The sequence below is a fragment of the Eumetopias jubatus genome, unplaced genomic scaffold, assembly GCF_037043125.1.
Source record: "Eumetopias jubatus isolate StellerSeaLion01/CBP00866 unplaced genomic scaffold, mEumJub1_p1.0 scaffold_1, whole genome shotgun sequence".
NCBI lineage: Eukaryota > Metazoa > Chordata > Mammalia > Carnivora > Otariidae > Eumetopias > Eumetopias jubatus.
The window spans coordinates 106,696,952-106,720,714 of record NW_028274807.1 but is presented as its reverse complement, the minus strand read 5'-3'; the positions used below and the strand labels follow the sequence as shown (position 1 = coordinate 106,720,714).

The 23,763-nt window shown below is 39.8% G+C and overlaps 1 protein-coding gene and 1 pseudogene across 3 annotated transcripts in view; one reads left to right on the top strand and one right to left on the bottom strand.

Annotated features, from left to right (window-relative positions):
* Positions 1-23,763, bottom strand: part of PLCH1 (phospholipase C eta 1) — a 169,649-nt gene that overhangs the window by 135,390 nt on the left and 10,496 nt on the right. The gene's annotated exons all lie outside the window — the stretch shown is intronic.
* LOC114209120 (small ribosomal subunit protein uS17 pseudogene) lies at positions 5,030-5,504 on the top strand (annotated as a pseudogene).

The window sequence follows — 23,763 nt, the reverse complement described above, 5'->3', positions numbered from 1 at the left end:
CTTTTAATTTTTAAGAACACGGTTAAAAATTTTTCAGTCCTCTTCTTTGTATTTTTTAAAACATCCTCTTTGGCTTATGGAAAATCCTTAATCCACAACACTGAGAAGTTACCTTTGGTAAGGGGACAGGGTGCTTAATTTATGCAACAGTCTAAGTGACTAGAAGCTGAGCAACTTTTAGATTTGAAAAACAGCATGAAACAAGTTAGAACAAACGATCAAATATTAGTCCTCAGGGGATATGGAGTATTGTGGGTAAGCTGTGATTATCAGAATTGAGTGGGAAATGTGTTTCCACATTTATGTACTCTAAATAATAAGCTGTCTTGCTAATTAAAATCAATTAAGGACTTGTTTAACTTATTAGTTCCTTAGGTTTTTTCTTTCACACCTTTGTCATATGCTTGACTTTGGTTTTGGTTATGTAGTAGCTAGGCAAAAGGGTAAGTACACAAGGGTTAGAGGAAAAATACAAAGAGAAAACTGATACAGGTTGTCAATCCTGAGAGAAAGCAAGGTGTGTGTGTGTGTGTGTGTGTGTGTGTGTGTGTAACACAGATACTAAAACGAGCAGGCATATGTGACTAGGGCAAAGATGTAACATTTAGTTAAAGCTTATGTACCAACCACTGGGCAAGACTTGTCACACACATCATCTCACTAATCTTTGCAATTCTTTGAAAGGCACAGAATCAGTATTTTTTTTTTAAGATTTTATTTATTTATTTGACAGAGAGAGACACAGTGAGAGAGGCAACGCAAGCAGGGGGAGTGGGAGAGGGAGAAGCAGGCTTCCCGCTGAGCAGGGAGCCCGATGCGGGGCTCGATCCCAGGACCCTGGGATCATGACCTGAGCCGAAGGCAGATGCTTAATGACTGAGCCACCCAGGCACCCCAGAATCAGTATTTTTTTTTAAGATTTTATTTATTTATTTGAGAGAAAGAATGAGAGAGAGAGAGAGCACATGAGAGGGGGTAGGGTCAGAGGGAGAAGCAGACTCCCTGCCGAGCAGGGAGCCCGATGCGGGATTCAATCCCGGAACTCCAGGATCATGACCTGAGCCGAAGGCAGTCGCTTAACCAACTGAGCCACCCAGGCGCCCAAGAATCAGTATTTTTTTAAATGAATGCCAGAGAAATTGACCCAGGTGGTTACCCAAAGAGCTAAGCTGTTATTGAACTTTTGGGTGTTTCCTGCTGCTATTTTACTCCAAATCCCATAACTCTCCCCCCATCCCCCACTGCACCAGAACATTGAAAATGTCCTAGATTAGAACTTCTGGGGCTCTCCCTGACACTAGTGTCCTTCTTTTCTCATTGGGGATACAAAGAAACAAAGAAATGATAAAGAAAAAAGAGAACAGTTTGCATGTGAGAATGGGAAAAGATCCCAGCAATATGAATAAAAAACAAGAAAATAAATTTAAGTATTGAGTAAATGAGAAATTAAAGAAATTAAACAAAAAAGTGTAAACTTAGAATTGTATCTGGAAGACAATAATACATGATGAGTACAGGATAAAGAAGTAGCACAAAAAAGCAAGGGCATGGACCACCCCCCCCGACACACACATATTACTCAAAAGAAGAAATTAAAAAAAGAAAAAAAAACAATAGAAGCCACAGAATTATAAAAGTGGATGGTTCAATCAAGAAATGTTACGGCCAGCCTCTTAAACTTGACCTGTTCTTAAGGAAAGAACCCATTTTCCATTCTGTTACTATACCTTATCGTATGCTGCTTTCCCCACTACCTTCTTTAAATGCAGTGACCAAAATTGAACTCTCTCCTCAAATAAGGGTGATATCCACCCGGTGAATAGAAACAGAATGTTAGCCAGGGCTGCAGACATTATTTGCACTAACCACTGACAACTTCAGAACTCCAACAATTTGTTGCTCTCTATGCTCTTCAGGGCTTTTGCCAATATTTGTGTTGCTTTGTGTTGGTTCTTAATGATACTTCTCTGAACTTAGAACAAGAAAAATCATGGAAAGCATCTTAGGACGATCCCGTAGACCAAATAAAAGAGTAGGCAACTGCTCCAACATGTTACAGCTAATACACATCAGAGCCAGGGTAATACCCAGTCATGGATTCTCATCTTCATGGACTCGCATATGGCTTTATAAATCAAATATAGTCTAAATTTTATTTCTGTGAAAAGAGAAAGGAAATGAGAAAACTAGGGCAAGGAAATTTAGAAACAAAAAGGAAGACTTTGTGGAGGAAAAATCACAACCAATAGAAGAGTGAGTGCCCAGCATGGGAAAAGTAAGAAACACAAGCGTAAGGAGAATGGAACAGCTTTATTCTTCATTCCGTTTATTCCTCCTTTGTCCCCTTGTGTGTATCTTGCTTCCATTCACCACTTCTTCAGGAAAAAAGGCAGACATTTGAGACCGGAAAAAGTAAATAAATAGAGAATATGAAATAAAGTTCAGAATGACTATGTACCAGAATGACTATGAGAAGAGCACTGGCCAAATTCTTTATATAACATTAAAATCACATGATAAAGAAGCAACTTGAGACATGGTCCCTCTCCCTCCCCATCCCACCACCAAAATTTGTATATCCCTATTTATTATGCTCCCCATGCCTGCCTTCTCTCATTTTCCAAGCGGATTTTCTGGCCTTTTCATTTTTCCCAAAACACCAATAAGAACATGAGAAAAGAAGTGAGTAAATTTTAAAAATGCAAAAATGAGAGAATAAGGAAAGCACAAAATAACTGAAGTTAACCTTAAAACCTTAACACCAAGAGAATGCTCACAATATAAGAGGCATTTAGTTACTAGGTCCAGGCTGAAGTCCTGTCTCATGTTCCTCTGGGGGCTCAACAAGTAGCAACGGGAAGGTAGGTTGTTGACATGGCCCACACAATTTATATTTTTCATTGTCCTTCTTCATCACATACAAGTGTAATTCCCTGTGAGACTTCCACTAGTGGCATGGCTCCTTTCTGTATATGTGTACACACGTGTACACACAACACACTCCTGGAAGGACGCCAAACGAAGTAGCAACTATGGTGACATCTAAGGAGTGAGAAAGGCGAGGAGCAATTTTACCTAGTACTTAATATGAATCAATACTGGTTGATTTTTTAAAAACAGTCATCAGATAAAATTTTAGACATTCAAAATAAAGAATAAAGAAAAGGGCAAATGATGACAAATTAACTTAGATATGAGAGAAAAAATGTGCAAGGAGAAATTATAAAAGAGAGAGTAACACAACAGTCCTTTAAAGCTGCCTTTTATTTTGTCCCTTCTCTTCTGATTTTATATCTATATTTGGGAGGAGGGGTGCCTCAGACCCCCTGCCTGTATATTCTCTAAAAGGTTTATCTTTTCACAACCTACCTGGAAAAACAGACAATACGGACACTGATTTTAAAAAGCAAGAAGCAACAGTTCACTGAATTAGATGAAAACCTTATATTACACACATCTACAATCATGACTTTCTCTTTAAACAGATCAATAGAAATAATCATTTACCTTTCTTCAAAGAGACAGCTGAAGTAACTCTTAACTCACTCATGATAGCTTCTGTTTTGTTGACAAGTAATTAGAGATAGTAGTGCATCGTTTGTAAAAACCTCCACGCCTAGGGTTCATGGCCTTGATATGCGGAACCAATTTCTCAAGTAGATTGCAGGACCTTTTATCAATCCTTCATGGTACTTCTTTTTTCCCCCAAATACCACGTTTTCTTAAAATACCACTCTTTTTTCCTCAACTACTACTTTTATATCACCCATCAACTCCAAAGCTCATCGTCTTCTTTCCTTCTTCATTAGATCCAGCCCAAACTCCTCAGGGGGATATTAAAAACCTTGCAAGATCTGGTCCCACCCTATACCCATTCTTACCCCCACTGCTTCCCTATGCCAAGCCCAAGGTCAACTATCTCACAGCTCTTCCTTCTCTTAATCAGGAAGTACTCAGCTGCAGGCCCATTTATTCCAGGGAACACCATATGCAGAGAGAAGAAATTAAACCAAGATGTCTTTATAAAAATGGTAATGATTTTTTTTTTTAACGGAGAAGGCAGTCAATTGTTTCTTGCCTCTGTATCTTACCAACTCCAAGAAAGTAACAGCATCACTAAGAGAGAACATGACTGCAAGTCCAGGCTCCAAAGTCGGCCAACAGTATTCAAATGTCAGCTCTACCAATTACAAAATTACACTATGACCTGGGGCAAGTTATTTTTCTCTGTACCTCAGACTCATCATCCCCAAAGTTGAGATGACAACTTTACTCATCTCATTGAGTTATGATGAGGATTGTTAGTTTTCAAAATGACTTTTAGGTACTCGATTTTTTTTCTAATGAATTTGATGCCATTATCTGGTACAGAAATCTCCAGAATCTACCCTTTTTTCCTCAGATACCATGTTCTGAAGCAGTATCCCTGACTAAAATTAAGCAATTAAAAATTAAATTAGGTGATTACTTGCTCTGGTGAACATTTAGTCACAATCACATAACTTTATGCAGTCATAGTATGTAAACTTTGCTTATTGATACTAAACTTTTAAAATCAACCTATGATTGAAACATGGAAGGAGTAATGATGAATACTGAAAAAGAATGAAAAAATTCTTATATGTGCGAGAAGTAAGGAGGGACAAGTGAGAGAAAGGATTGGTAAAGGGAGTACTATGATCACTAGGTAGAGTAATTTCTATTTGGCAGAGCAGGGGAAAAAAGTGTAAGTGAAATTGTTAAAGTTACAAAGATAGCCAACCAACAGAGTAACTGAAAGAGATGTGGGGATGCTACTATGAGCTAATTCCTCATCTACCACAGAAGAAAATCAATAGATGATATCAAAAATTGAAAAACCAACAGAGAGTACTATAGATACATCATTTAGAGATATGAAGGTAACACTAAAACCCTACAAAAAGGATAGTAAAAGAGTTAAAAGTAATTTATTTAGGAAAGAGGTGGAGAGGGTTAAGAGAAGAAAACATACTTCTTGTACTAGTTCTTTCATACCACCGTGTTTAAAATGGCATACGTTCAGACTGAGCGTGCCTACCAAAAGCAGCTGACCATCTTTCAAAATAAGAGGGTCCTGCTTGGAGAAAATGGCAAGTAGAAGGTCCCGTGATACTACAAAAATATCAGTCTGGGCTTCAAGATTCCCAAGGAGGTCACAGAGGGCATGTATATTGACAAGAAATGCCCCTTTATTGGTAATGTGTCTATCCAAAGGCAGATTCTGTCTGGTGTGGTGACCAACATGAAGATGAAGAAGACCACTGTCGCCCACCAAGACTACCTCCATTACAGCCGAAAGTACAACCGCTTCAAGAAACACCACAAGAACATGTCTGTGCACCTGTCCCCCTGCTTCAGGGATGTCCAGATTGGTAACATTGTCACAGCATGCAAGTGCCAGCCCTTGAGCAGAACTGTGGTGTTTCAACATGCTCAAAGTCATGAAGCCCACTGGGGCGAAGAAGCAATTCTAGAAATTCTGAGACTAGACATCCACCCATACCCCCAAAGAAAATAAAGTTATTTTCCCTGTCAAGAAAGAAAGAAAAAATTCAACTGACAAAAATCTATTCACAATACCAACTAAAACCACCACAAGAATTAACCTGACAAGAAATGCAGACAACCTACATGAAGAAAAATAACTCTAGAGGTGCCTGGGTAGCTCCATCGATTAAGCGTCTGACTCTTGGTTTCAGTTCAGGTCATGATTTCAGGGTCCTGGGATCGAGCAGTGAGTGGAGCCCCATGTCAGGCTCCGTGCTCAGCAGGGAGTCTGCTCGAGATTCTCTCCCCTTCTCCCTCTGTCCCTGCCTTCCACTCATGCGATCATGCTGTCATGCTCTCTCTCTCTCTCTCTCAAATAAATCTTAAAAAAAAACTCTAAATCTTTACTGACATTAAAAAAAGACTTAAAATTTAGTGAGTCCTACTATGCTCCTGAAAGGCAGAATTCGGTGTCTTAAAGTTAGTGATTCAGCTCAGTTGCTCCATAATCAATGCAATTCCAATTAAAAAAAAAATCCAAACAGAATTACTTTGGGGACTATCCAGGCTATTTCTAAAATTTATCTAGAACAGAAAGTACATGAAAAGAGCAAAAAAAAAAAAAAAAAGAATAAGAACAATGATAAAGAACTCACCCTACTAGATAGTTCAGACTAGACTAATCAGAACTAGTTCTGATCTATGAAGCAGAATAAAGTACATAGTATCATGAGCTTCACCTTCTTCATTAAATAGGGAAATAGTAATTTTTTAAAAATTTAATACCAAGATATGGCCACTGACCTCCCTACTCTCTTATATTTGGACTGATTACACAAGCAGCATGACAACATTCAAATCAATGTCTTATAACCTAAAAAAGGTTGAGTTGGAGTGCTCTGAGCTTCTTGGGGAAAACATTTCTCGTTCTCTGTAGAAGAAAAACAGAGGGACGCCTGGGTGGCTCAGTTGGTTAAGTGTCTGCCTTCGGCTCAGGTCATGATCCCAGGGTCCTTGAATAGAGCCCCATATCTGGCTCCCTGCTTGGTGGGAAGCTACTTCTCCCTCTCCCAACCTTGTGTTCTCTTTCTCAAATAAATAAGAAAAAATGTTTTAAAAAAGAAAAACAGAGCTACTCATAATCAGGCAAAATTCTGTCTAATAAAAAGAGGTTGTAAACTTAGTAAGAGCAGAAATGTTAAATTTCACATCAGGCAATTACCTACTCATAGTGAATATATTCAAATCAAATGCAAGATAGTAACTAGATAAAATGTGCATACAGAGGAAGAAGCAGTGTGAATTCTAGGGCAGCTGTGATCAGGGGCAAAGAACACCAATGTAAACTTCAGAGTCCAATATTTTCTCATGAAAGGTCTAAGCTAAGAAAGTTGAGACCACTGTACTCTCACCTATTTACTGCAAAAGCCTCCTGGTCTCCCTTGCTCTAGTCGCATCTCTCCCCCCAGTCTCTAAACTGCTGTCAGAGATCTTTCTGAAATTCAAATCAGATTAATCTCTCCCCAGCTTAAAACCTTCTCCTTTGGGTGGGAGGCAGGGAAGGAGCAGGGAGAAATAATGTCCAAATTTCTTAGCCTGGATTATGAGGTCTTTATTATAACACCCAGCCCTTGCCTACTTCTTCATCTTCAATCCTTGCTTATCTACCAGATATAATCCTTCTTATTCTTCAAGGCTTAGCTCAAATATTACCTCAGAAATCCTTTGCTTACTTCTCCACACACCAGCTACCGCTGGAATGTTCTTCTATTACAGTGTTACCATAATTACAGTGATATAAGCTTGTCTTTGTACTATACTATGAATTACTGAAAAAAAGGTTAATACTTTGATTCACTTTCATATCCCCCACCAGCACTTTGTATATAAAGCATTCAATATATCTTTGTACCAATTAATTATTAACAGTTATGGATTCCATGAGAAACTCTCAGTTTTCCCCTCCCTTGTACAAAGAATTCAAATGACACAAAGAGAGAAATCACAAGTATCTAAAATGTTTAGCATCTCCTAAAAGCAAAAATCCATATGATTAAAAAGAGTAGGTCCAGCCATCATGATCTGGGATTGGAGGGCTCAATTCCAGCCACAAATCTACTTCATGTCTTAGAGAAAAATGTGCAGCCTATTTTTTTTCCTCCTTAAAAGAGTAAGGTGGCTATGGTTTCTTCCTGCTGTCATGTAGGTTATACTAAGTCAAGGGGAAAATTAGTGGCAGATGCAACCAAGGTTCTAGGTCAAAGTGTTTTTTATTTGCACTCTAGAACAGATACAATTTCTCTTCAGTTAAAGTAGATGAAATCTGCATTAACCTTATTTCTAGAATTATATCATCTTATATTTCTGGGGTCCTTCCATCTTCCAAATGCTTTCAGAGGCATTATACCAGTAATTCTTATAACAACCTTGTGAAGTAAGAAGTAGTATTAGCTCTTGTTGCTAAAAGGGAGGTTGGGGTTCATAGACACAACAAGATTATAAAAACATTCGCCTTACATGCCTAAAGCTTCCTCTGACTTCTGTTTTTATGTTGCAATTCACGTACCTTACAGTTTTGACGGTTATGAGATGACTTCCATCTCAGAGGCTTAGTACATTATACTAAAATTGGAGGCTAATAATATCTTCCTAAGTAAATGCATAAGGACACAATGTAGGGGCAAACATGAGTTTTACACTTAATACACAGTTTTGAGACTAGGGATATACCATCAAAACTCGGGTTTCTTCTCTTTGGTCTTTCTGGTTCTGAATGAACATTTTTCAACTTTATAGCCTCATCAATTGAAACCACTTCCACTAACACTGTTTAATAGTAAATACAACTCAGATTTGATGAAAATTAGAATCTACTAATTTTATACACTCTGAAATGGAACTGATCTGTATAATTTAAGATATTTCCCTTAAAACTGTTCTGGAATTCAAAAGAAAGATTTCCTTAAAAATAGTCTTTCCTTAAAAATAGTCTTGCCATCCACTAAGATTAATACCAAGATGGGCAGTCAGTAAAGAAATTTTTCACTCAGCAAAATGAATCATTAAAATAATTGAAAATAAGTAAAATATGAAATATATGCTCGTGAAAAAGAATCTCTGATAAGACCATCTGTACGTGAAAACATCTTCCCTGAAACAAGACACCTTACATTCATCCACTTTAAAGCTTATGTAACTAGAAAAATTCACTCAAATTGCCATCATGTTTCACTTTAACCTTAATTCAATCTTAAAAATTACTTATATGGTAAAAGTAATGGAAATCATTTTCATCATCATTTCTGTGATGTGAAAAGAAAGACAATCCTGATAGTATGCTGTGCATTTCAACTTACTCCTATATTCAGCATACAGGAGAGTTTCCAAACATATTAAGACAAAACTCTAAATGGAAAATTCTTCCGACAAACTGCATATCGAGTTAACCAAATCCCCAAATCCTACCCTATTTCTACATAAAAGGTCCTTCTCAGGCTTCGAAAATTCAGCTGTGCTCCAGAAATCTCATCCATGGTCTAATTTATATTTTGAATAAAAAGTAGGCATCAATGCTGGAACTGTGAACATGACACATTGAAGTTGATGCCATAAACTAGCAACAGGCTCAAGACGGGCTCTCACATGGAGCACTGACATGATAAAGTTACATCTGAGTAGACGCACATGAATAATCTGAAGTGACAGATGAATCTCAGTTGGAAGACAAGTTTAGAAGACATTTCTTGACATGTCATTTATTCTGTCTGACCAGGCAGGAATATTCCTTATAATTCAAGAACAATCTTGATATATTTTAAATTTCTGATCTCCTAACTCATACTTTCAAATGTTCCTCTCATGCTATGGGAGCTGACAGATTCTAAGAACATGATACATTGATTCTGCCTCCATTTTATCTATGCTGAGTACTTAAACCATGTCATTTTATAAAGCTAATTATTTTCACTATACATGCCTCTCTTTAACTGATACAAATGGGGAATCATTCTGTCCAGATTATTGTAGAAAGTGAAAATACAGCTTTACTCATTATTCAAACTGAATAAGAAATGTTTAAACTAAAACTCACTGTTCATCGGTGTCAGACAAATACAATTTTTAAGCATATCTACATCCTTGACTTGTAACCTAAGAATACAATGGTTTTGTCACTGACCACTTTATTACAATGCACTTCCAATTCATCAGCATGCAGATTTTACTGTTACAGAAGTATACATTTGCAAGAAAAAAACCACTTTGCCTCATCAGAAATACTTTACGTTTTCATCTCATATTGAAATAGAATATCTCAATTATGTTGTCAAGAGTTCAAATAAACATTTTAACTTTACTAAACATAAAATAAAATAAGAAATGTATCCCATCTTTCACTAGGACTATTCCACTTACCTTAAAATTAGTAGTATGACTCTTACCTTTTTCTGGACTTAAGTTTTTATACACTTCAAGGTCTGCCATTAAATTTAATATTGTTACACATTATTGGCAAGAGCAGTCAAATTTCTCTCTAAAGGCAAAGCCTTTTTCTGATACACATCTCCAAAAAGGAAAAGAAAAAAAAAAAGGCAAAGAAATCCTCAGCAGCCCCAAGAACTTGGCTCATGCTGCCCTTTATGGCATGATGAGATCTTCACAATTCAGGCTTTACAGTGTGGAGAAAATAAATCCGTGAGATATGATTATAGAACTTTGTCCCAAAGTGAAAAGCACAGCCAGATAAGAGCCAGGGAAGCATCTGCTCAGGGCTGCCGCTATTGTGGGAGTGCAGGCGCTGTGACTACTTTGGGTATGAGATGTGCATGCTTAGTGCAGGGCTTAAAACCCTCCAGGCATTATGCACATTTAATGTCTGGGAAGTGTAGTTCTTTAGCCTTCAAAGAAACCCTCCTCACCTACAGAGGCCATTGAGAAACACTGATTACCATGGTAGTGACGCAGGCTGAATGCAGAAAATGAACATGCACACACGCAGAGACACACAGAAGCGCGCACACAGACACGTACGCTCTCGGAAGCAAACATCACTCCACTGGAGGCAAAACCAATCCATTCAAAAATAAGCTATCTGTGGTCCTCTACACAGTACACTACTTTGGTACCAGTCCAGGTGAGCACATATTATTTTTTGATAGCGCTGATGCTTTTCCTTGATTTTTGTCCTTATTCCACACACAAACATAGCCATGATTACAGAAGAGACTGGAATGTTTCCAATTTAGAATGAAAGAGGTTACAGTTTCTAAATACTTGGGCAGTGATGGCTACTTCTCAGGTAAGAATCACATCCCTGTGGGCAAGTTAAGTAGCAAGAATGGGTCTGAAAAAGCCAGTTTTTAGTGAATGAACTAGCATATTATTAAAGTACAATTTTCCCTAAAATATACAAAAGCATTTATTTGCACATTTTAGAGAGATAGGTAGATAGAGAAAGAGGCAGGGCATGTCTAAGAAAGAGGCAGGGCATGTCTTTCATAAGCAATTTACTGTAGTCTTGCATTTAAGAGTTGTAACTAGGTCTCTCCATCCTGAGCATTAACTCCCTTCCTCCCAGAATTCTCTAATAGCAATGCCTCTTGCCATTTCCTTCTACCCGGCTTCTGCTGAGCCCCTGACAATCCCAGCACTACCTATTCTGCAAATGTCAGCATTAACCCCTCTACTCCACTCCCATCAGGACCACCCAGCCCAGACCACTATCCCATCCCTCTCCCCTGAGGTATCATGCTCTACCCCACTTCCCATTCACCTGTTTCCCAATTGGCATGCCCCTCATCCAATTTGCAAACCCCACTGTTTACTCTTAAATCCTCTGAGAAATATGAATGTCAAAGATGTGTGTGTGAGTATGCATAATTAGGATATCCTTCTTGCAAGACTGCATCAGATACACACACACACACACACACACACACATACAGCTATACAAAATAGTTAAGAGTTTAGGAGCCCATCTACCTGCATTCAAATTCTGACTCTGCCACCAACCATCTGTGTGACCTGGGGCAAGTTACTTAAATGGTCTGATCCTTGATTTCCTTATTTGTACCACAGGCATAATAATAGTTCCCACTTCAAATGTTATTGCAAGAATTTAATACTCATAAAGTGCTTAGAATCAATTATTTTGTATTATCTTTATCATACCATGGTTATTAGTCTTGAAATCCTTTACATCAACCTAGAAATGCAGTGGAGTTCATTGTTTAATCTGAACGAACCAGTACTTTAAATGTAGAGTGGTACCCCCAAATTCGAGGTATCTCAGAAATACCCACTCCTGTTAAATAGTTCAAATGATTAATACTCCCAGGTAACCTTATACAAAAAGACACTAGTGTTCCCAAGACACAAAATGAGTGCCAAATGATGGGTTTCTAGTTCCTCTGACTTGCCAGAAACAAGGCTACCTGAAAAGCAAAAGGCATCTTTTGGTCAACTTCTCAGTCAGTCCAGAAAAGAGAGGGAGATCCAAGTGCTCCCAGTGGAGCCTGGCGAACCTCCCCTTTCCTTTTCTTCCAAAGATTCCCCACCACAATCCTGGGAGAGTCAGGAGAGAGAAAGGGAGCAAACTGCTTCTCCCCTTCCTCATCCACAGGGAGTCTTCTCCCAGGAGCTTCCTCATGCTTCTTGCCCTCTAGCCATCAAAGCTCCCCAGGCTCCTCCCTGGAAAGGCTGACCTATGGCTCAAACATGAAGCCCAACACCACAGCGATGGGCAGTGCCTCAGTTTTATCCTGAATGGCAGGGTGAGCAAGCAGGTGGATGAGCCTTTAGAAAGCAGGCATGGCCCCTGAATATGCATTTGACCACCAAGGAAAACTCATGGATTTTTGAGAGTCCAGAAATATCTACACCATATTATATATCCAATTCTTCAGCAGCAGCAAGTAATTCTCTGTGTAGCCCATTGGAAAGACTCATACTGAAACACCTACTCTAGGGTCGGCAGAGACACTGGATGACTGACACGTCACCGCTAGTTACTCCCCAGAGTTCTCCCAGCAGAAGGTCGTGTATAATGTCAAGTCTAGGTCAACAGGCTTTCGGGGTCAAAGGAAGCACCGGGTCACCTCAACAACCACACAGCTTTGGAATGTTTAACTTCTTACCTGAAATCCTCATTTGAAAAGATTGGGCTTTTTCCAGAGTAGTTCTAGCACAGTACTTGGCATGTATAATAGGTATCTCATAACCCCTCATTAGCTGTCTCTATTTCTAACCATTAGACCTACTAGGGAATTATCTTCCACCAATCAGGTGAAAGAGAAAAGTGTCTCTGAGTTCAGCTTGTCAGTTTACAATGAGTGAAGGACTTTAAACCCCATCTGACAGCAATGTCCTTACCTTTCACACCTGAGTTCTGCTTCTGATTTCTCACAGACACATCACAGAGTAACAGGCTACAGCATGGGCTTCACAGTCAGATGGAGGAAAATGTAAGTTCCAGCTTTGTCCCTCATTCACTGCATGATCTTGGGGAAGTTTATGGGTAGGGTGGCCAGATAAAACAGAACACCCAGGTAAGTCTGAATTTCAGATAAACTTCAAATAATTTTTTAGTGGAAGTATGTCCCATGCAATATTTCCTGTACTTTTATTTGTTAAATCTGGCAACCCAATGGAAGCGGGCCTCTCTGAGCCTAAATAGCCTCATGTGGAGACTGCAGTACCCACCTCATAGGCTATTTCTGAAGAGAAAATGAGCTAGTATAGGCCAAGAGCCATTTCCCAGGGCCTGGACAAATAAGTATTCACAACCCAGAAGTTAAGTGAATGGCCACTCCAATCACTGGTTGGATAGAACTTTATTTAATCAAGTCACACGCTGAAGAGGTGATACACTATACCATCTCCGCACATACCTTATTCTCACCAGTCACATAACTCCAAACTGAGACCAACTCAGGGCACATGTTTGCCCCAAGACCCCCAAGTCCAATTAGAAAACCTACTGACAGAAACATGGGAGCCACATCACTTTGTGAGGCAATTATTATAAAAGCTACCATTTACCAAACACCGTAAACATTACCCTCTCTACTCTTATGAAAATTCTGCAAGGAGATATATTAGTACTCATATTTTAAATTTAGATAAGGAAACAGATTCAAGTTGGACACGATGTCCAAGACTGCACAGCTGTGCTAGAACCAGGCTTCAAACTCAAGCTAACTCCAGGGTCCAGATCCTTCCCACTGGCTCGATGCTTCAGGTCATGAAAACCATCTACAAGATTTCAGACTGAATTCAGAATTCCTCAATCTTCCCAGTTAGAGAATATTCCCACAATGGCAGAAGATGTTAGGACCTCTGGCTTGGGAACACAGAGAGGCTGAGTTAGCAAAATTGTCTGGAAAACCATAATCTCAAATTAGCCATTCAATTTTTAAAGCACAGTCACAGTTTTATCTGCATTCAAAGCAGTACAAAAGCAAGAGGTGAGCAGAAGTAACTTCACAGTGAAAGAGCCTCTGGGTGGTGCCCAACCACACCCTTCCACAGACCCTGTCCTCCAGCCCCTTAACTCAAAGCACCTCGGTAACTTAGTGAGGAGTTGATTTCACAGGACCTTTCACACACTGCTGATAAATTGTAAATTAAGAGCATAAATTTTAATATCAGAAATAATCAGAAATATAAAAATGTATATACAAGAATATTTCATTAGTACTAGTTATTACAATTACTGCCAACAATCTAAGTGCCAATCAACAAGGGAATGATTAATAAAATATGTATTCATATTTTAGAATACTATCTAGCCATTAACAATGTTTGAGACATTGCCATTACCTGGAGAATGTCTGACATTCTATATGAAAAAAAGGATACAAACTAAATATACAATATTTTAATTATGTAAAATATTTGTATATAGAAAGAGAATGAAGGACTAGAAAATATATGAAAAAGATTAACAATGAGATCTCTAGGTATTTTTCTTTTCTTCTGAAATTTAACTATATTTTAATTTTTTAGAACCAGCATTTACTTCTTTTATTCAGGGGAAAAAAATACCATTTTTTAAAGTCTAGCCAGTTTAGTAATTCTCAACAAGGGAGGAAATAATCCCTTCCCACTGGTGTATTGAAATGATGGAGAACTTTATTTGAGAATTACTGACATTTATGAAGCACTGACTATATTTCAGACACCTCTCCTAGCATTGTACATACTTTATTTAATCCTTACAATGCCCATATGAGTGAATTAAGTATAATCCTTTCTCTAGTTTCCAATGTAGAAACTGAGGCAGAGGGAAGTCAAGTAACTTCCTTGAGCTGGCCCAGCAAATGAGTGATAGACCTGAAATTTGAATCCCCACAGTCTGTCTTCAGGGCCAGTGTTCTTCACCAGATAAGGTAGTCTGGAGATCTCGAGCATATCATTTATATCCTGCAATCTATTTTTTCATCTGAAAGCCTCCTAGAGCACCAAAGAGAATTACTAGAACTTAATTCTTTTTATGAAATTTCACAATGCACTCAACTACACAGGAAACCCCAAATCCTCAATATACTATAGCAAAATCACCAATGTAACTACACAGACAAATGAAACCCCAACAAGAATCCTACACATACATACAAAATCAACGAGCTCCAGGGAGAGACATGCTCTCAGGATGAGCAAGCCCACTGGCTTTCATAAAACAGAGGGTATCTACCTATCCGCTGTGGCATTGTTCTGTCTGAGCCTCCCTTCTTCACCCCAAGCTGGTTCAGGTCATTCTGGGGACACTGGGCAGCAGTCCTTCATCAAAATCCCCTGACCACTCAGGGCTATCTGTACTTACTAGCCCTCCCGAGCAGTATCTGGCCCTGAAGTAAGTGCAGCACCATCCAATTACTTGGTATATGTGAATCACAGAGATGAAAGAACAGCTCCCTGAAGGGTAGAGACTTTTGCCCCCGAGTTTCTGTGTGATAGCACCGGAAATCTCCTCTCAGTTTATATTTACAATGGACTCAACTCACTAGATGAAAGCTGCTGCAGTCATTGCAGGCTTGAGGTTAAATGGATTAAAAACAGTAAGGCTCATGTATCAACTCAAACACACCAGCACAGTACACACCTATAGCCTATTCATCACCAATGCATTTAAGGAAATCATATTATAGGAAGCTCCGAAACCCCTGTCAGGACTATCCCGGAAAATTGCTAGAACTTTTGCATCAAGTGCCATGGAACAAAATGGAACACTACCGTGAGTTCATTTTCAAAGAAAAAGTTAAGCGCTCCTCAAAGGTGTATGCAATGTACTTAAATGCCCAATGGCAGAAATCATGATAACCTTGCCACTGCTGCATGGTCCTTCATAGTCTACCCCTTACAAAGTCCTTTCAGGAACAGATGCCTCCGTGAACCTGACAACAACTGTATGAAGTGGGCAGAAGCACCACGATCATCTGGCCCCCATAGATGAGGAAGCTGAGCCTCAGAGACTCTTCATGACTTGCCCAAGATCACAAAACTAATGTTGCACAACAGTACAGGGGCCGGGGGTTACCTGAAACTGGGCTTTCTAATCCAAACAGCGTTCTTCCCACATACCTTGTATACAGGCTTAACATTATTGCCAGCAAGAACTAATTGCTAGCCAACAGAGTATAACCAGGAACTGTAAACCCAGTGTACTACAAAAATGCCACCTGAGAACCAAGGAAGAGCTGGAGGGGTACAGGTGTCTCTCCAATGACTGCTTAACTATGCTGAGAATGTCGGAAACAAGGGTTCTATCTAGACAGCAGGCTCCCCATGGCTGGTTTATTCATCATGGGAGAGAGAGAGCTACATATTCTAATGATATGGAACATGTCCTATAGATCACACATGCTTGTCAAATAAACCAGTTTGGCCTCCTCCTTCATTAAAAACTTGACACGCATCAGTGGGCAGTAATTGCTACACATTTTTAAGCATCCGAATCCCAAAACAAACTAAGCATTACCCATATTAAATATTACTATGTTCCACAGGACAAAGATGATCCACTCTTTGGCCGACTGCCTCTTTGAAATGATGCTTCCTTGATGATTTATTGATCTCCCCTTCAAGACCCTTGGCGTTAAAATTAAAAGTTCTCATTTTTTTTTGAAAGATGACTATCGGTCATGTCGCTTTAAATTTCATAGGTTAGCATAAAATTTCACAGGCACATCACTATCAGTTTGATGGAGATGTCAATATAATTCAAAATGCAATCCTTGGTCGGCTCAGAGCTTGATGTCAGCTTGAGCCAACCACACAAACAACAGAGACCTTCCGGGCAAAATTTTATGCACAGGCCCTGTTATAAGCCCAGGAGCTCACCGCCAGTGACACTTGCAGCACTCGAAAGGTTTTCAGTAGAGACTGGGAAAATGTGAACATTCAGTTGACATTTGAGTTGCGTGAACACATATCCAGATATAAATAAAGGTATCCAGACTTTATAAATCAGCATCAATTGCTTTAGGTATCTACCATCAGTTCTGATCAGTGTTAATTATAACATCAACAGAGGAGAATTAACCAGAGATAGGTAGGCACATGGGAATCTCTAATAGTTGTTGACAACGACATATACTAACACAAGTATCTTCCCTCGGGGCTGAAGCTTTAATTAAATGCTCAAAACTTAAGGAATGACATATTCAAACTCCCCCATAGCACTCAGGAGGCACTTGTACCCTTGAACAGAGGAGCCCCTTTACCCCCACCTTGGGAGGAGGGGCTGGACAGAGGGAGCCTGAGAGTCCAGAATAAACCCGAAGTACTTGTACTCTCCAGCACTCCAGCTAAAGCAGGACTGTTTGCTTATGTAATAACCGTGCTTCTGCATAGCTGATATTTTCATGGATGGCATTTCACATGCCTTCATCTGACATCTCTGGGTTTAATAAAAAAGTAAATGATATTATCTGCCCAGGCTTGGCTTGGTTTATAGTCAGTTAAAAAGGGATTACAATACGTGCATTCAAATGGGAGGCACGCGTGGTTATCATAATACAAACCCCCTTATCTGGTAATCCTGAAGCCCAGAACGATGCATATACAGATTGGTCCCATGAGGAGTGCAAACACGAAGATAACCATGGAAAAGAAGAGTGGGGGAAAGGGGAGAAGGAGATTCTAGCTGATGAGACGACCTCCCTCTAAACAAGGCTCTGCTGAGTACAAGAGTGGAGAACAACTCATAGCCCCTGACTGCAGTCAGAGGACAGCTCAGGCCAAAGAGCCAGCAGCCACATCTCCGGAAAGTCTCCCAGGCCAGCCAAAGCCAAGGCCTGGCTAAGGAGGGACCAAACTGCAAGGCTCATTCTGCACAGGGAGCTGACCCCAGCCCAAGCCGCCTTCAGGGCTGTTTGCCTTTGTGCTGCTGATCAGAGACTCTCCTGAGAAGAAGCCCAGCAATTTAGGAAGAAAAAGAGAAACAGCCTGTGGTACCAAATGAAGGTAGAGTTCCTGAGGAGAAAAGGAGCAAGGACAGTTCCAAATGCACTCCATGCCCCCACGGTGCGGGGAGAGGTGGGGGCATGGAGTAGTTGAAAGCGATGTGACAGCCATCGGATATGGAATCAAAAAGACTGAAGTTCGAATCTCCGTCCCACCAGGTAGCTCAGCAACCTGAGCCGAATTATTTTAAATCCCTCTAAGCCTCAGTCTCCTTATCGACAACACTACCTACAAAATCAGATTCAGAAGTTCCTAGCCCAGTACACAGGTACGCTAGGCAGGACCAGCTACATAATCTCCAGGTCCAGTGCAAAATGAAAATATGAGGCTTTTTTCTTTTTTTTTTAAAGATTTTATTTATTTATTCAGAAGAGACAGAGACAGGCAGAGGGAGAAGCAGGCTCCCCGCTGAGCAGGGAGCCTGATGCGGGACTCGATCCCAGGCCCCTGGGATCATGACCTGAGCCGAAGGCAGACGCTTAACGACTGAGCCACCCAGGTGCCTGAGGCTTTTTTTCCAAAAATAAAGAATTTCAAGGTGGCAACAGCAAAGCATTAAAGCAAGCACAGATCACACACATGCCAGGCCAGCCCCAACTCTAGTCTTTATGATGCCACAACATTTTCTCCACGTTTGCTAGTTTCCTACCCTCGGGTCTGTTTCCCTGTAGAGATCAGATTTAAAAAAAAAAAAAAAAATTCAAAAATAAAGGACCTTAAAAAAATTTAAAGGACCTTATCAGTTTTAAATTTACTTATGTTGATAACTGTGCCATGATTATATAAGGTAATGTCCTTATTCTTAGAACATATACACTGAGGTATTTAGGGGCAGAGGACCATGAGGTATGTAATTTATTCTCAAATTATTCAGAAAAAGTAATTTTGTGCGTGCGTGTGTGTAAGGAGTGAGTGTACAAGTTTGTAATGATAAAGCAAATGATGTAAAGGTTAACAGTAAGTAAATCTGGGTAAAGATATATGAAGTTTCTCTGTTGTATTCTTATTCTTGCAGCTTTTCAGTGAGGATAAAATTATTTCCAAAGAAAAAGTGTCCATCACATAAAGGTCCCATGTGAGCTTGGGGGGAGTAGAGAAGGAGGAGGAGAGGAACAGCAAAGGAGAAGCAAGGCTGTAAACTCTATACAGACAGGGACCATTTCTACTTTGTTAACTGCTGAATTCCCAGCACAGAACCTAGGTCAGCACACATTTAAGGCAGGAAGCAGTAAAGGAAGCAACATCCTGTGCTCAAACTAGCTTGGGGAATAAGGACCCGGGGCAGGAACAGATGGTTGATAGTTGCACCAGCATTTGGGAACAAGGAAGCTGCCTCCATTTAGCATGAGACCAAGAACTGCGTGACTATAGGCACACCGTGTGGCACGGTATGTACCACACCCTGCACCAGAGACTTGGTTCTTACCATTTGCTGACAGTTCAGGTAAACTCCCCTATGGCCCACCATTTCACCTTCCCAGGCCTTAGGATCCTCACTGACAGAATGCAGGAGGTTACTAATTCATTCACTTACTGGACATCTCTTACATGCCGGGCCCTAAAGTCATGTTCCCAGTTCTCTAGAGCTTTCATTCTAGAAGGATCTCACCAACTGGCTGTGTTAAATAATTTCCTTGAGGTTCTTGAGGTCTTTTCCAGCCCTGTAAATTCTATACAACAATTGCAGGGCTTTTAGTTCCAAAATACCACGAATATTATGGTACAACCACTCTCTAAAGTACTCCTAGGGGCGCCTGGGTGGCTCAGTTGGTTGAGCGACTGCCTTCAGCTCAGGTCATGATCCTGGAGTCCTGGGATCGAGTCCCACATTGGGCTCCCTGCTCAGCGGGGAGTCTGCTTCTCCCTCTGACCCTGTTCCCTCTCGTGCTCTCTCTCTCTCATTCTCTCTCTCTCTCTCAAATAAATAAATAAAATATTTAAAATAAATAAATAAATAAATAAAGTACTCCTAGAAAAATGCATACTCTCCTAAAGGTGAAAATATATTCAAGATGGCCTATGTTTGACTTTTTAAAAAAAAATGTACACATGGGCAGTAAAATGCTTGGGAGCATACACAAATAAGCCTTCTGCCCATAATCAAGTTGATTTTTGGCTGCCAAAATTCTCGTTCCTTGACAAGGTATACAAATAGTAAGAATTTCAAAAATCTAATAAAACTCTGTAGCTAAAAAAAAAATTACAAAACATAGAAATACTTTTCAAAGCCTTAAATTTATCAATGAGAAAGTAACTATGAAGTGTAGATTAATGATTAGTATTAAAATTAAAACATCAAAAGTATTTTAATTTTCTGCTTCATTAGTTCTCCTCATTCACAGTCAACTAGCACAAAAATGGTTACAAAGGCTAATTTTGTTAAAGACCTTGGAGAAAAGAGGATAGAATTGCTCCTTCATGAATACTAAAGATGATAAAATAAGAAAGCAATAACATTTTATCACTTTACATAAATTAATCTAATTTAGAAATAAAATAGTACTATACTTTATGCAGAACTGGTTACGTATCCAAGAAAAAATGTTATATTACTAGTATCATGGTACCTCTAGTTACCAGATATTAAACACATCTGCACTGATTTATATAATTTAGGACAAATGGTAAGGGATAGGGGATCAAAAATATAATTAAAGATTCAGAATAAGAGGCTTATGAGAATATTATTTCCCAGATAGATTCTCAGGAGCTAAAATAGGAGCATCCATGTATGAAAGTTGGAATCAAACACAGGCTGCAAGTTGAGATACTAAATATTTGTCCTTCAAAAACCATCCTCCTGACACAGACATAATTCAACAAAGATCTGGATACTCCGTTATTTTCTGGTAGATGCAAAGAGGGCCCACCTTAACAAGTTAACTTCCACAACTAAAGGCCATTCATCTGTGGTTGTTACAGAGCAGCAGCCTTAAAAGCTTTATCCTTAGAAATGAAAAATGTTCTAAATGTCCTTTGGATTCACAGAATCAACACTTCACCAGATCATAAATTACCAGACAGTGAAATCATTACTTGATCTAAATGCTACATGGATTATATTACTCTGTAAAGTTCAGCACCTGACTCCCCACAGAGAGTTCATAATCATTTATTAGCTATGAAGACACACACAAAAGTCAGTTGGAGGCCACCAGTTGGGGACAGCCCTGTGTCATGGAACCCTGCTGCCCTCAGCGATGGGCCAAACAGGGCCAATGCCCAGAACATTCTGCCCTGTAGCAGTTCTGCAATGAATATCTTCATACTCACCTGGCCAATACACAAGAGGCTTTGAAATGCTTTCAGGTAAAATTCCTTTTATGTCACAATATTCCAATGCTATAAAGATCTAGCCATTTCCAATAATCAGAAAATGCAGAGATTTATAAGATTTATCCCACAGAAAATCTACTTAGCATTTCATAATATGTAGCTCAGATCATAAAGGCTGGTTGAGGTGGAATGGCAAAAGGTTGGCATTTAGAATTAACTCTGCCAATAGGTGATTGGTAAGAGTATGCACCCCAGTCACCTTCTTATCTATAAAAGGAGACGAGTTTTAGGCAGAGGTTTACATCAGATTACTTTGAAATGTGGTAAAAACTAAGGACTGTGTTCATAGAAGGAGGCACAAATGTATACGTATATACATAAGAGTGTTCTGAATAATGTTCCGTGATTTCACTAATGTTCTAAAGCCCAGTTACGGGTTCAGTTTGGAATCCTTCAATCAGATGGCTTCCCAAGTCCTTTCTAGTTCTGATGCATCATGCATCATTGCAGACCAGGGTACTGTTTATGTCCTTAGCTGTACCTTCCGAGGTTTTAGACATAGGAGGTTCACATTTTTAAGTCCATTCTACAAAGCAAATTACCTGGGCATTTATAGCCCTCATGTCTCCCACTTGGAAATCTGAGCATTGGGATAGCATCTGGGGCTTCTGTCTTTAGCTGTCCCCCTCACACACAAGTTTCTACCCTCTAAATGTGTTGTTTGGTGGGAAACAGTTCTTCTCTGCCCCCTAACTGCCTCCCTGTTCTCCCTGTTCCTTGGAAGTAGGAACCAATTCCCTCAGGCTCAAGTGCTCACACCCAAGCCCAGTGGATCTCTCAGAGAAGTGTTGCTTACACTTCAGAGTGTCTACAAACCACCTGGGAATCTTGTTCAAATGCAGATTCCAATTCAGTAAGTACCCGGTGCGACTCAAGAGTCTGCATTTCCACAGGCTCCCAAGGACTGCTCCAGTTCATACCAGTTCCCAGCCCCCACACACAGTACCCTAATAGCCCTTCTCAGGCTGAAGGCAACTCACATTGGTTCCTCTGTGGAGTCCTTTAGTGGCCTCTAAAGGGTCTTGAAGCTCTCCTAAAACACTCAAACCCACACCCTGAGTTGCTTTAAAAGAAACAAGTTTGTATAACACATCATTGTATCACAATAGAGAAAACCCAGATTTCAGAGGCCGACAAACCTGGGTTTGAACACCATCATCTAACAATGTGTTTTGTGGCGAATTATTGACCTCTCTGAGTTTTATCCGTGAAACTGTCTTGTTGAAAGACTCAAGAGAGGTAAGCTGGTAAAGCAACCGCCATCGCCAATCCTCGTGGCGACTGTGATTCAGGATCAACCCTAAAATTTGCTGATGGTGCCCCAAGAATATGCCAATGTAGAATCCCACTGATTCTTCCTGACTAGGTCTAAACTGGGTTATCTTAACATCAGCCCCAAATTCCTCTCTGTGTCCCCCACACAACCCCATGTGCAAAGAAGGAGGTATCATGCAACATAAGAGTAATCTAAGACAAGCTTTTTCCTTTCTAACTCTGAAATTTCTAGGAATAACAAAGGGGTCCTGAGCATTAGTTTTCTCACCTGTAAAACAGATGTCTGACAAAGTCTGCCTCCTACAACAAAATGTGTGCGATCCTCGACGCCTCTAGGTTCCCCTTTCACCAAGGTAGACCCACAGACCATTTTAATGACACTCGGGGTTACTTCTGATGTACTCCAAATGATGGTACTGTTCCCCAATTCCTGTGTTTCATGTTTATTTCTGTATCAATTCTTAAATTATTCTGCTGTGAACTGTGTAGTCCTCATCATGGATTAATCAAAACAAAACACCATTTTTATGTTCTTTGTTGCCTTCCCGAAGTATTTCTGTTCACCACCAGGAGGCCATGGATAACATTGTGAGATCAGTTAATGCTGAAAGGTTTATCTTTGTTTCATGTAACAGATCTACTGGCTATGAGACAAACCGCATTTTAAGGACACTAAGAATGCACGATATTAAAAGGAATATGAGGGGTGCCTGGGTGGCTCAGATGGTTAAGTGTCAGCCTTCGGCTCAGGTCATGATCTCAGTCCTGGGATCAAGCACCACATCCGGCTCCCAGCTCAGCGGAGAGCCTGCTTCTCCCTCTCCCTCTGCCTCTCCCCCTGCTTGTGCTCTCTCTGTCTCTGTCTCTGTCTCTCTCTCAAATGAATAAATAAAATATTTAAAAATAAATAAATAAACAAATGGGAAACCTGTTCGGAAAGAAAATACTGATATGAAGGTGAGCATATCACTTGGCCCCTCCATCTGCATAAAAATCAAGGTTTTCATATAAACTAATACCTGATGTAGTTTACTGATCGATGTTTTAGTCAATCAGCAACCTTAGGTCACTGATTCTCACCCCTCCCAGTGCATCAAAACCATTTAAAGATAAACATATAGAGCTATAGGGGTTTATATATATATATATATATATATACAGATAAAAATGTAGATATACGGA